At 40.9% G+C, this 12,698-nt stretch overlaps 1 protein-coding gene across 4 annotated transcripts in view; it reads left to right on the forward strand.

The window, feature by feature from the left end:
- KANK1 (KN motif and ankyrin repeat domains 1) overlaps positions 1 to 12,698 on the forward strand; it is a 128,858-nt gene that overhangs the window by 27,057 nt on the left and 89,103 nt on the right. For 3 of the 4 annotated variants that reach the window (XM_064403120.1, XM_064403118.1, XM_064403121.1), the window contains one exon: positions 5,305 to 5,436. The gene's annotated coding sequence lies outside the window, so the exon portion shown is untranslated. Of the gene's footprint in view, positions 1 to 5,304; positions 5,437 to 11,680; positions 11,696 to 12,698 lie in introns of those variants that run through there. The other variant, XM_064403122.1, reaches the window with a different exon arrangement.

The following is a 12,698-nucleotide window of genomic DNA, read 5'->3' on the forward strand; positions in this document are numbered from 1 at the left end:
TCTCTGTCTGTCAGCTGAAGCTCTCCACTGCAGTGGTGCTTGTGTCATGGTCTTGTTTCTCCTACCAAGCAAAGGCCTCCTCTCACAAAGCCCAGTGTGAGCTCCACTGTTTCTGCAGGGAAGGTTCTGGAGGAGGGAGTGGGACATGCATCTGATCTTTGTGTGTCCACTGGATGCTGAGTTAACTTCACCCACGTGGCAGCTGTAAAGAAGCTATTGAGATTCAGTGCACGTTTGTGTGGCTTGCTGGGTTTTGTCACCACCTTGACTAGTTGTTTGAAGACTGAAGTTTTCACCTATGTTGCCACTTTGTACTGTGTACAATTCACTATCAGCCTGTGGGTAAAAAAAATATTTTGAAGGAAAGAGCCTTTTGTTAGGTAGTGTTAAACTCAGATGTACACCACCATATGTTTTGACAACATTTGTGAATAATTTTCAAATGGGTTGAGTAGCAAATGTGTCTTTTATGGCACCTTTCTACTTTTTCATGAGCTGAAGCATTTGTAAGTGTGAAAACTGTGCTTTAACACCAATTTACTGCAATTTAATTACTCATAAGTGCATTGTTATGCTTTATATGGTGTTTTATTCATCTGGCAGACTTATTTGAGTATTTGTTCTCTCTGCTAAGAGCATGAAAATCTCAAGGACTCTTGATAGTGTTTAATCGATGTGATTTCTCCCTGTCTCAAGGCAATGCACTCTGTTACTCACTTGTCCCTGTGCTTTTGCTACAAGAAACAGCCTACGTGCTGAAACCAGTTGCCAACTTCTGAGCGCTATGGTACAAACCCAAGGTGAAGCTGTCTTTCCTTGTGCTGTGACCTCTGTGCAGAGCTGACAGACATGTGAGAAGCCAGCCTCGCCTGCCAGCTTCTAGGTGAGCTGGTGTATACCATTTACCTGCAACGTGAGCCGTCTCACTTAAGTAAATCCTGAATTCATGAGACTGCAGAAGATCTGTGTCTGTTGAGAGAGGCCATAAGAACAGGATTGCATCAGAAATTACTCATTTTTAAATGTATATTTGTGGGGAGAAGAAAGAGGGGATTGGATAGGGGCTTTTAGTATTGGAAATTCTGTTCTGCATGGCAGTACTTCTGGCTATGGTTTGTTTGTGCCATAGGGAATGACCCTTCTGTGTCTTTCATTCTTTATTGTGGACAGGTAGGAGGCAGTGTTCTGCTGCAGGTTGTATTGTGTCTCAGGTGTTCCCCTTCCCTATTGCTCTCTGGTTCCAGTTCCTGTTGGGACAGGTGCTTTTACCTTTTGGGACATTACTGCTGTGTACATTATTCCTTATTGTATGTGTTTTGACAATTCAAAAGGAGATCAAAGTCCATTTGAAGTACGTGAAGAGCATGTCTTGGTACCAAGAGGTGGCATCAGGTACAGTAGATAAAGTGTTCTGGCTTTAGCCCAGGACTTGTTTTATCTCCAGAAAGTTGAAAACAAAGTCGCTTTGGCAACAATTTAACTTCTACCCTGCTAACAACCCCACTATTACCCGCTACTTGGAGCTTACTAAATGGAGAACATGTATGCTAGTGCTAGAGGGTTTCTCCTTGGTCCGTTTTAAAGGTGTCTGTTTAAATGTGGTGTGAGTTGCCGCAGCTGATTGTCAGACAATCACCATTATCGTTACACATAGCTCCTCTGATATGCTGACCTGAACCTTTTCTTCTGGAGCCCAGGACACTGTCTGTAGGTATAGCCTCTCGCATGCCTCCTCCAGCAGCCGAGGATGCTCAGTAATTGCTTCTTGATTCTTTTACTGTTTTTCAAGAATTGGTGCAGTGGACAGCTCAGTATTGTGTGATGAAGGTGGCAGATTTCAATGAAACACAGCTTCTGGGAGGAAACACCCCTCTATGGAAGGCTCATCTTTCGTGTAAGACTCTTTCACGTGAAAGAGAGTGCTTGGGTGGGAGCGGGTATCCAAATGGCAATACATCAACATTGTGAGATTCCCAAGGCGGAGCAGTCATGTTACTGTGGTGCCCTGCCCGGATTAATTAGTGTCTCTGAAGCGGTAATTAGCATGGTCCTTTGTGCCACCCAGCCACAGCCTTAGTTATTTCCTTTAGTAATTATGAGAACTTATGTCAGTGAAATGTACCAAGGCTGAATAGTGCTTTTGACTACTTAAAGGCTTTCCTGTCCCAAAATGTAGAACATGTTCACCAGGAAATAGTGCCTTCACCACTGAAAATGTTACATTCAAATTTATTTTTTAAAAAAAGTCTCCTTCGCACTAAGAATGTAACTACCCCTCTGGTGCTATACAGGACATTTCTAGATCACTTAGCAGTGCTTGTTGGACACAACATCTGAGGCATATCTCAAGAACCAATCTAGGTATGTCCGTGCATTTGAGGGGGCTGATGTTTTTTCAGGCCAGCATAAATTCCTCTTTAGATAAGTGAATCAGGCTGCTGTCTGCTGGAATGAAGTGTGCGTGTTGGAGGAGCATGTGGGCGGAGGTGTTCAACAGTGCTAGAATGGAAAAGGAGAGAAGATGGAATACATGTGTTACCCATCTGATGACGTGTCAGGCTAGTGAAGTACTCCATGAGACATGGACCCTTTGTTAAAAATTGACACCATGTCTCAGGGACTTTAAGGAATATTTGTTGCATAGTAACTTTAGCTTAAATCTAAAATGTTATGAAGATTAAAACTTTATGTAAAAATTACAACTTTATCAGTAAATGGACTCCCATTGTATAGTCAATATCTCCGCTTAACTGTTTGACCGTGTTTGTTTTCATTTCTGCTTTTCTTTCCTTGTGCTTAATACTTAGTTATGCTAATCATTGAGTAAATTTTCTGGCTGGAAATAAAATGAGATTGCCATTTGTGAGGCAGTTTTGAAGAACAATTACTTTTTTATGCGAGATACATTAATCTATTTTGTACAGATTAAAATTTTGCTTGGTATTACACATATTATTTTAAATACCCATTGTAACAGAATGTTCTCTGATGTTTGGTGTTTTTATTAATACCTGTTAGGTGTGGTTTGTTCTCCCCTTGAGGGGAAAAAATGGGTATACAGTGTACTGTTTTTTGTTTTGGTCATGCTTGGATGATTGTGTACACATGCGTGCTGTGATTTGTTTGGGGTAAAAAGTGAAACAGAAGCATTCTTTCCATCTTGTGTGGAAAGCAGTCAGGTATGTGATAAGTCTTAGCTCCCAAAGGATTTCTGACTTTTGGTCAGCCCTCTTTGACAAAAAGGAAAAATTCCCCCAACGTTGTTACTAGTTCATCTTGGGGCTCAAGCCCTGTCCTGGTTCTGGCCTTTGGAGTTGAACCATTACTGTGTTTTTAGACTGATTTGGAACAGGTGTGGGCATAAACTCTCTTCAGCTGAATTACTGGTAAGGAGTTTGTGCTAGCTGTGGGACAATGAGCAGAATGTGACATCTGTTGAAAAAAAAAAAATCATGAGAAACACCTGAATGATCTTGACTCCATGGTATAGGGACACATGGCAGCAGGGGTTTGAAAGTCAGGTTTTCGTGTCCTTGAGCAGTGGCCCAGGGTGTACGACTGTGTATAACTATAACTTTCCAGACTGAGCATCTGGAAAGTGCTGTGCTGCTTTAAAGAGAAGTGTAGTGGAAGAGGCCGTAGAAAAAAAGCAATGATTGTGGTGCTTCCTATAATCTGTGAATTTAGAGCTCCAAGGATATTATTTGTTTCCTATAATCTCAAGTTTCCATATGCAGTTGCAGTCTTTGTTGTTATGTAAATGGGGATGTTTGTAATCAGCTTAGAATATACCCTCATTATAAGAAAGGCATTTTTAAGGTATCATAACTAGGTAACTTGCTGTATAAAATATTAATATTTTACAAAAATAGCTAAAATTAGAAGTAAATATACTGAGAAAGTGTTAGAAAAGGGGGAGGGTGGGAAGAAATTGCTTGGGGCTTTTGGATTTCTGTTTTTTTAACAAATGTAGGTTTCCAACTTATTTTCCCTCTTCACTCTTCCCAAAGACATGGGCCCTTGTAGTTTCCCTTCAAATACTACTTTTAATTTAAGTTTATGAAGATAATTAACCCTTATGAGGCTTTTTTCAGGATTTGTAAACAGTGTAGGATTAGAACAATATATTTGCTTGTATAGGCACGTTGGCCTGTGCCATGCTTTCAATGCTAGATTTTTTATTAATTTGTAATAAAAACTCTGTATTTTTTTACATGATAGATTTGCTTGTACTCAATTAAGCCCCCATCTCTATAGTTTTACAAACTGGGACAGAGGTCACTTTTTATATTTGTACCAACGCTTTAAGGAAGTACTTAACAGCTTGGATGATGAGAAGTCTTTTACCTGAAAATAATCTTTAAAGCTCTCTTGGGTAACCATGCTACAGATAGGTAAGTTTTTCTGCTGGCCCATCACTCCATAGCTGTCAAATGTCAAAGCGGTGTCGTTGTGCAACTGTTCCACATCAGCACCACCTCAGGGTGCAGCTGCCTTGGACTGTAGCTGTGAGAGGCCCTTGGCAGGATATCTCAGTGCAAGGAGCCCTGTCGTGTATGTATGTGTGCCTCTAGTTTTGGGAAGTTTGCTCATTTGGAGGATTAAGCACACCAAATGGACTGGAGCTGAAAAACAAGTATCCAAACCTTAGTGGTGGATATCTTTGCTGAATTGTTGTGGAGGATGAGAGCTGTCTTATATGCTGTAGTGGTGCAGGCATTAACTCTTCTGCAGCTTCACTCATTATGGGTTGAGTGCTTGCAGGATGAGAATTCTGTGAAAAGCCTATCCAGGGGAAGAACCAAGTCCATCTGTAAATGTTTCTCCTTTTCCTGTAGTTTATATAATACCTCCATGTGTCTTCCACATACATCAAGAGCCTCACTTATAACATGCTAATACTTTACTCACATGGGCTTCTGATGCATTTCCCAGTTCAAACTAATCTGGGTTACAAACATTTACTGCTGTGTTTCTGTAACTGGTGTGTCTGTATATCCTGACATGCCTGGAGCTTTGTTTCTGTGCATTCACATGGACTGTTGTTTGAACAAAGATTTAAATTGGGAAGGCAGGGCAGGGTGATGCAGCTATTGCAAGATGTATGGTTTCTCACCATGGTGCTGTTGCCAAAATGTGCTTGAGCATTTCGCCTTGGAAACAAAAAATAACTTAGCCTTTCATTTTTGTGGTAATTACTTCATTGCTCAGTAGCATGGCTCTACCAGGTATCAGCAGTTTTAAGCACAAGAAATATTGCACAACATATGGACTAATTGGTGCTTTTCATTTCTCTTCTTGTAGGATGACCTCAGGTTCCTGAATGTCAAATGCTGACACACTGAATTAACTGAATCTGCTGCATTATTTCTGATGTTTAAAAAGGCCTAATGAAAGTAGAGACTGAGACTGGCACTTCCGTTACAGTCTTTTAAGGTAAGATGTTATTGCCAGGGCAGAGGGAGGAAGACAGATGTGGTTCCACAATCTGTCCTAGTCCCACCTCTTGATCTCTAATCAGCCTATTGTGATTTAGTCCAATACAGCCACTTGCTCACTCATTTGCTGACTCTGGTGGGGGAGAGAAGCAGAAGAGTCAAAGTGAAAAACGTGTGCATTGAGCAAAAGCCATGCATGGAAGCAAAGCAAAAACAAGAATTAATTCACCTCTTCCCATGAGCAGGCAGGTGTTCAGCCATCCCAGGAAAGCCTGGCCCCTTCACACATAAAGTTGGTTTGGGGAGACAAATGTTATTGCTACAAATGTTCCCTCTTCCTTCTTCCCTCTTCATATGCTGAGCGTGATGCCATATGGTCTGGAATATTGCTTTGGTCAGCTGGGGTCATCTGTCTTGGCTGTGTTCCCTCCCAGTTCCTTGTGCACCCCCAGCCTCCTTGCTGGTCGTGTGGTATGAGGAGCAAAAAAAAGCCTTGTCGTTATGCATGAACTCAGCAATAATCAAAATGTCCATGTGTTATCAATCCTGTTACCAACACAAATTTAAAGCATGGCTTTTTATCAGTTATTATGAGGAAAATTAACTTCACCCTAGTCAAAATCAGCACAAAACTACATGAACCTAAGGTCTTGTATTGGACCCAGCTATCAGTATTGGTTATAAGCAAATTCACTGACTTCACTAAGACAATCCATGCAATTTCAAGAAACATCCATGAAGAAACAATTTATTTTTTTTCCTAAATCACTAATTCTATACAAGTGCTTGTATATCTTTCCATTCGTGTGCCTTAGTTCTTCTATCCATGTATTAGAATTATTTAGTAGTAGTGGTCTTCAGTCCCTATAGAATGCCATGCTGAGAAAATTCACCAGGAAAAATAGGGCTGTGAAGCTAAACATGACTGTAGCTAGAAAAGTGACCATTCTGCTTTGACTGGAGTTGCTGCTGTGATCTTTCATTGATTACCCATGTTTCCTGTACATCTTTCGGATTCATGGCTGCATTGTCAGCTGCACTGTAGTGCTGCTGCATTTTCTCAGGGTGCAGCAGACCAGCCACAGACCAGACGGGCAGAGAGTCAATCAGTACCAGGGTTATGCTGTGCCCAGTGAGCAGCGTGGCCTCTTACCACTGCAAAGTTGTTATGGTGACCAGTGACTGGGTATAAGTACCCCAGCAGAACGGGGCTATGTATTTTTTTTTCTCTTTTCTGTGCAAACATCAGGTTAAAAGCAACACCAAAGGGATGGCCTGAATGAAATCTCTAAGAAAGGAAACCCAGATAAGTAAAGGCTGTGTAAAGGCTCTTTCCTACTGAGTCCTAAATTGCCTCAGGTTTGACAGTTGCTGTTTGAAGTGGCAGTTGAATTCTGTTTTCATTTACACTTAGAGTGTCACTGCCTGCCCACCTTATTACATGCACTGCAATATGCTGCAGAGTTGGATGAGAGGTGAGACACACCTAAAACTGAACTTCTCTTTTGAAGAGGAAGGATTTAGTCTTTTGACAGTTGTGATTACCTGGGATGGCTAATAGCTTTTCTTCTGCTGCTTTTGCAGCTTTCATCAGAGCATAAACAAGCAGTGGAGACAGCTTGTTTGGCTTTTGAGTGTGGAGAGCTTGTTTTTGCTTTTGACTGTGGCGTAAATCTGGTACTTCCAGATGTGGACTTGAATTGCTGCCAGCATATGGGGCAGGTAAAGGGCTCCTGAATCTAGTGATCCAAAAGACATGAGGACGCCAGCTGGTTTTCCTCGAATTTTGAAACTGATCTCCTGGAAAAGCTGATCTCCTGCCATTTTTCATTACTCCGTGAACTTGATGTTTAGATGTGGAGTTGTGTGAGTAGCTGGAAGCACCTGGACACCACTGACTCTCTCTGTCTCTGTTGTGTAAAAGCACTTCAGAGAGGGGGCAGAGGGTTCTGCAATAGACAAGTGGCCATGATTGGGAAGCCTGTGTGCACTTCCTCTGCAGGCCTTACACCAGCACGTTTTGGATTGGCCCTGGGCTCTTGCTCATAGAGCAGTGTCTGTTCCTCATTGGAGGATGCTATTCTTCTCTTGGGTGTACCTGGGTTCTTGCTCTTCTGGAGGTTATTCTACTACCAGGAAAAGCATTAGTACATGGATTTTATCTTTTCTGGTGGCAGAAAAGTGTTTTGATACAGCAGGAGAAATGCTTAAACAGGCAAAATAAGGAAACTTATGTTGCTGTGACTAGGCTGGTTGCAGTTCCTGTGTGGCTGTGTGCTGCAGCCAGTCCTGGCTGTAGAAGTGGTCAACCTCAGCCAAGCATGGGTTTCTAAGTGGAGGAAATGTGTGCATATATGCCCAGAGGCGTTCTCAGGTTGCCTTTGCAGACCCCCAGCCCTGGCAGTCTGCTGCAGCCAGTGCCAGTAATGGAGTGCAGTCACAGCCTGCTGTCAGTGGGGTGCAGCGGGGGGCCCTGCAAGGTACAGGGTGGGAATTGAGGGGAGGGTGCTGTAGGGAAACACGTGCAGACAGAGGTGAAGAGATTGCAGATTGCAGAAAGGCTGGAAAATCCAGAGCAGACTTGTATGGGCTCTCAGGGGGCTGACAATGGGGATGATTGCTGACTGCCTCGGAAAGCACAGGAGCACCAGGTACAGTCAATGAGAAGTGGACTCTTATCAGTGACTTGTCACAAGGCTGTGGATATGGAGAGGAGCAGGATGAAGAAGATATTTCCATATTTCAGGTGCTCTGAGTTTAAGTGCCCCCCCCAAGTCACATACACACATACATTTATCTTTGCTTATCCCTACACGCTGTCCTGTTGCATCAGTAGCTCTGGGCACTTACAGAGGGTAGGGGAACACAGGCATTACTGGCAGTAGCTGTCAGCATAGAGATGTGCTACCAATTAAACGTCAGTACACAAGGTAAGGTTAGTAATTTAGTGAGTCTTGGGAGAAGTAGGTGTAATTTCTCTCTGCAAAGCACAGTATTTGAAAACTGGGTGTGGTATGATGGCATGTAACACAACATTTCATTATGCTCAAGGCATTTTGCATTTGTACAGATACTGATACTTGAAATACTGATGTGAGCACCTCAGTGCTTTTTGCTTGTGTGTTACAAAGCCTGCATCTCACTGGTGTGATACACTCCATGGAGAGGGCCCAAAAGCATTTTGTCTGTTTCTGAACTTCACTGAATGTGATCCCTGTGCAGATGATTAAAGCACTGCACTTGTAGTTGGATCACAGACTCTGGCAATGTGAGATGAGCAACAGACTTAAAATTAATTTCCATTTATAAACCATGGTTGCTTCATTGGGATTGCCTGGGGTTTCTCAAAGCTGCGTCCTGTAGCCTTAATTTAGCTTTTATTTTAGTAAAAAGAAAGGATTTACTGCAATATTATCAGACTTAAAACAGCATTTTCACTTTTCACAGCAGAAACTCAGCCTATTTTAAGAGGAAAAAAATTCAAAACAGCAACCAACCTTACGAAGAAAGTCTTGCACTTCCGACAGATGAATATACAGACTGGTTGAAATACAAATGCTCAACAATCACCTTGCTTAGCTGATACTTAAGCTGTAGCTTTTTTACACTTCTGGTTATCTTCGGTTTATCTTATCTTATTCTTTTAATCTGGCCTTTCTGAGTTTTCTGTGCTTGTTGGACCAGTTAAATTGGAGTTTTGCACACTGATTAGTTGGCTTCAGAGGTCCCTGATATACCTTCACATGCAAGGGAGATGTGATTTTTGAGAAAATATGTGTATTGTAAGTGCAGTTAAGCTTGCTCAAATCCAAATACCACTGAAAAGAGCTGATTTTCTTCTCTCAACACCTGCACAATTACATGCAGTCACTTTTTTTATTTGACCAGGTATTTCCACTTGACTAACGTAAACCATTTGTAGCTTAAGCTAAACTTAAGAAAGAAAGAACCAGTTAAAGCTGGTTATTTCATCCTTCCTCCCCTTATTTCTGGTTGTGCTTAAATATGCCACAAGGCCATCAAGCTGCACAGCTGCGCTATGTTACAGCTTCCACTTTCCCACATTGTACAGAAGGATTTTTTCCGAGCCATCTTGTCATGCCACTTGCCAGAGAGACCTGGATTTGTGCTCTGGATATGAAAAGGTTGCCACAGTGTCACCTCGTGCTTGCCAATTTCTAGAGGGAAGCCAGCTGTGCAGCCTGACTGCAAAGGAAGCAGCAGTAGAAGTCTGCAGTGTGACCCAAACCCTGGTGGTGCTGCCATCCGTCTTGTGGCTGGTTGTACCTGACTCCATGTCTGAAGCCAAGCTGAGGAGGGCCCGGCTGGAGCCCCCACCTTAGACTGGCCACTGCTGAGCAGGGCCCAGGTGAAACTGAGCCCAGGGTGTGCAGATCGTGTCTGCATCCTCTGCTGCTGGTGGCCAGCACGTGTGCTCCAAGTTCCTTGATGCTTTCTTGCATTTCAGGCATTCAGGTGCTGGGACCACTGTGACTGGAAGTGGTGCTACTGACCAAGAGCAGCTAACTTGTGCCATACTACATTTTTGTGAATTTGGTCTGTGGAAGGGACCCCACTGCTCAATGTTACTGGCACAATAAGTGCTGCTGAGCTATTTCAGTACAGTAACTAGTTCTTTATATTGATGAAAGGCTTGTGTGCTTTTCTGATTTATGAGACTTGTGAGTGATTAAAAAATAAGTCTATTAATCTTTGGAACAACCTAAACATAAAAAAATATCCCACCAAAACATCCTTGGATTTTTAGTTCTTTTGCCATCAGAACCTGACACCAATTCAGCAGCTCTCTGGATTTCCTGAGAATGACAATCAGTTGCTAGTATAGAAAGTAAATTCTCTTGTTTCATGTTTTAATCTTAATGAGTTCAGGGTTTTGAGCTCTTATCTATATATTCTTAATTTGCCTTTTGCTGTTTCTCTACATGTAAGGACGCACAAGAGTAACTCATCTTTCTTTCTGCTAAAGGTACTTCTACTTTTTCAAAGGAGATGCTTTGTCCACTAGGAACTGTGTCTCAGCATGCTAATAAAATTCACTTTATGCCTTTAAAATGTTTATTCAAAGTGGCCTGGCTGGCTCACAGTAGCTGTGTGGGTGGACTGTCCTTGAATTTTGTCAACCTTATTTAGTACTGCACAATACCCAGTGATGGAAAACAGCTATAAATTGTCTGTGCACAGCCATGCATTATTGATAAAGGGTAGAATAAGCTCTACAATTTCTTTATTTGATGTTGTTAGTGCAACAACTGGCTGATTTGTTGAGACTTTTCCCCCTCCTATTGGCAGTAAAATATCTCTTCATTTTGAACTCTGAGTTTTCTGAATTTTCATTTGTTTGGGGTTGAAAACTTGCTTTGTCTCCATTGTTACTAAAGGAAATGGAAATATTTTCAAAGAGTAGAAACAAACTTAAGCTCAGAGGGAGCTAAGCAAACAGTAAATTTGACTCCATGCTGAAGATAGGACTCTCCTAATTATCTCAAATATTTAGAAATACAAAATGGATCATAAAGTCTCACAGTACATTTAGAAGAAAAAACGCTTTAATATACTTCATTTGGCATATGCTTAGAGAAAATGCTTTACAGTGAGCTCAGTGTGCTTTGTAATTTCAGTGTTCCTTCAAAGTTTATGAAAAATTCTCAAGCCTTAAATCTGTCATGCCTTTTCTCCTGTTGACACTTATGATGAGTAGAGACTCTACTGAATATAATTTGCATATAAAACTGTGCTGTAAACTAAACAGTTCTTTCTCTGTAGTTGAATGAATGTACAATGAATTGCTGAAAACTGCAAATTAATAAATATGTAAGTAAAAAAAAAAACTTGCCAGCAAAACTATGAGGCATTTGGTCTTCCCAACAGATGTCCAGCACCGAAGCTTCTTTTTAAGCTATAATTTTTGGAAGAGTAGCTTCCCAGAGGTTGTTATTGTAATACAGCCAAGGGAATGTACAATTTGTGCCAAGGAAATATTGTATTAGAATTATGGAATTTTATTTTCCTCTATTAGATTTGTAGATAGATATCCTTTGGTAGAAGCATTCCAGACCCCTACAGATATATATATCTCTATATATATCTATATGTAGATTTTTATTCTTTTTTTGTCTTTGTAAAAGTGTCAGGGTAGGGAATTCACAAGTTATACTGATGTCTATAATGGTTTCTTTTATTCCATGGGGAATTGGTGTGTATTAGTTTAACTTTCCATATATTTGCAGTCTTTTAAGGTTAGAAGTCATTAAGTAATGAAGTAATTAAACTGGTTATGTCATTGCAGTCAGAAGGCAGGAAAAACCGTTGGTAAAAGGACTAACATGACTGACAGAGGCTTGCTAGAGATTTACATTGAGAATGAGTCATTCTTCAAAACTTTTTCATTTTCTGATGGAAATTGTGGAGTAAATCAAATACAGTGGCTATGAGTGATTAAAATGCAAAACTTATGAATTCTTACTGACTTTGTAAATCTGATTCCTTTACTGTTAATATAAAATCATTTATCTTAAAGCACTCTTGAGGCTGTGAATATTTAGATGAAAGCTTCAACTCTTGAGGAAGGTTATTTTGATATTCAACATCATTAATTATGTAGCTTGCATAGAAAGTTGTCATGGAAGAAGCACAGGAGATTTTTTCCATAGGTCATCTCATAGATCTGTGGTAATTAATTCGATAAATCAAAGTGGCAAATTTTGCTATAGTTTAAATACTTACACAATTACGTAGTCATCTAAAAATTCCTGTGCTGGTTGAAGAGGATAGCTTTGGTTTGATCCTACAGAAAATACAAACAGTGGACATTGACTTGCCTGTGATTTTGGCCTCGGAGCAACTGTGCAGCTATATTTTTTTTAGAGAAGGGCAGGCTTCAGCCATGTTACTACAATTCTGTTTGGACAGTTTGGGAGTATGAGTGTGTGTGTAATTTCTTCTTGAAACAAGTATACTTTGGTAGTGAAATACAATTTTGAAAATCCTTTGTTCCTGTTGTTTGTTTAAAAGAACATCTTTCACTGGCATTGTTAGAACCCACTGAAATAAAAAACTGTAAGATAAGGAAACACTCCAGAGTACAATAGAGTTGGATGCTCCTCCATATCTGCACATTCTCTTTAGGCAGTGCATGGATGGTGGTGTTGTTCAGACATCTTCATTTGCCCCCCTGGGAGTCAATCAGTAGTCTGACAAACACAAAAGAGCTTTAATGCAATTTGACAATTATTTTCTTCA

This window comes from Passer domesticus, chromosome Z (genome assembly GCF_036417665.1).
Source record: "Passer domesticus isolate bPasDom1 chromosome Z, bPasDom1.hap1, whole genome shotgun sequence".
Classification (NCBI taxonomy): Eukaryota; Metazoa; Chordata; class Aves; order Passeriformes; family Passeridae; genus Passer; species Passer domesticus.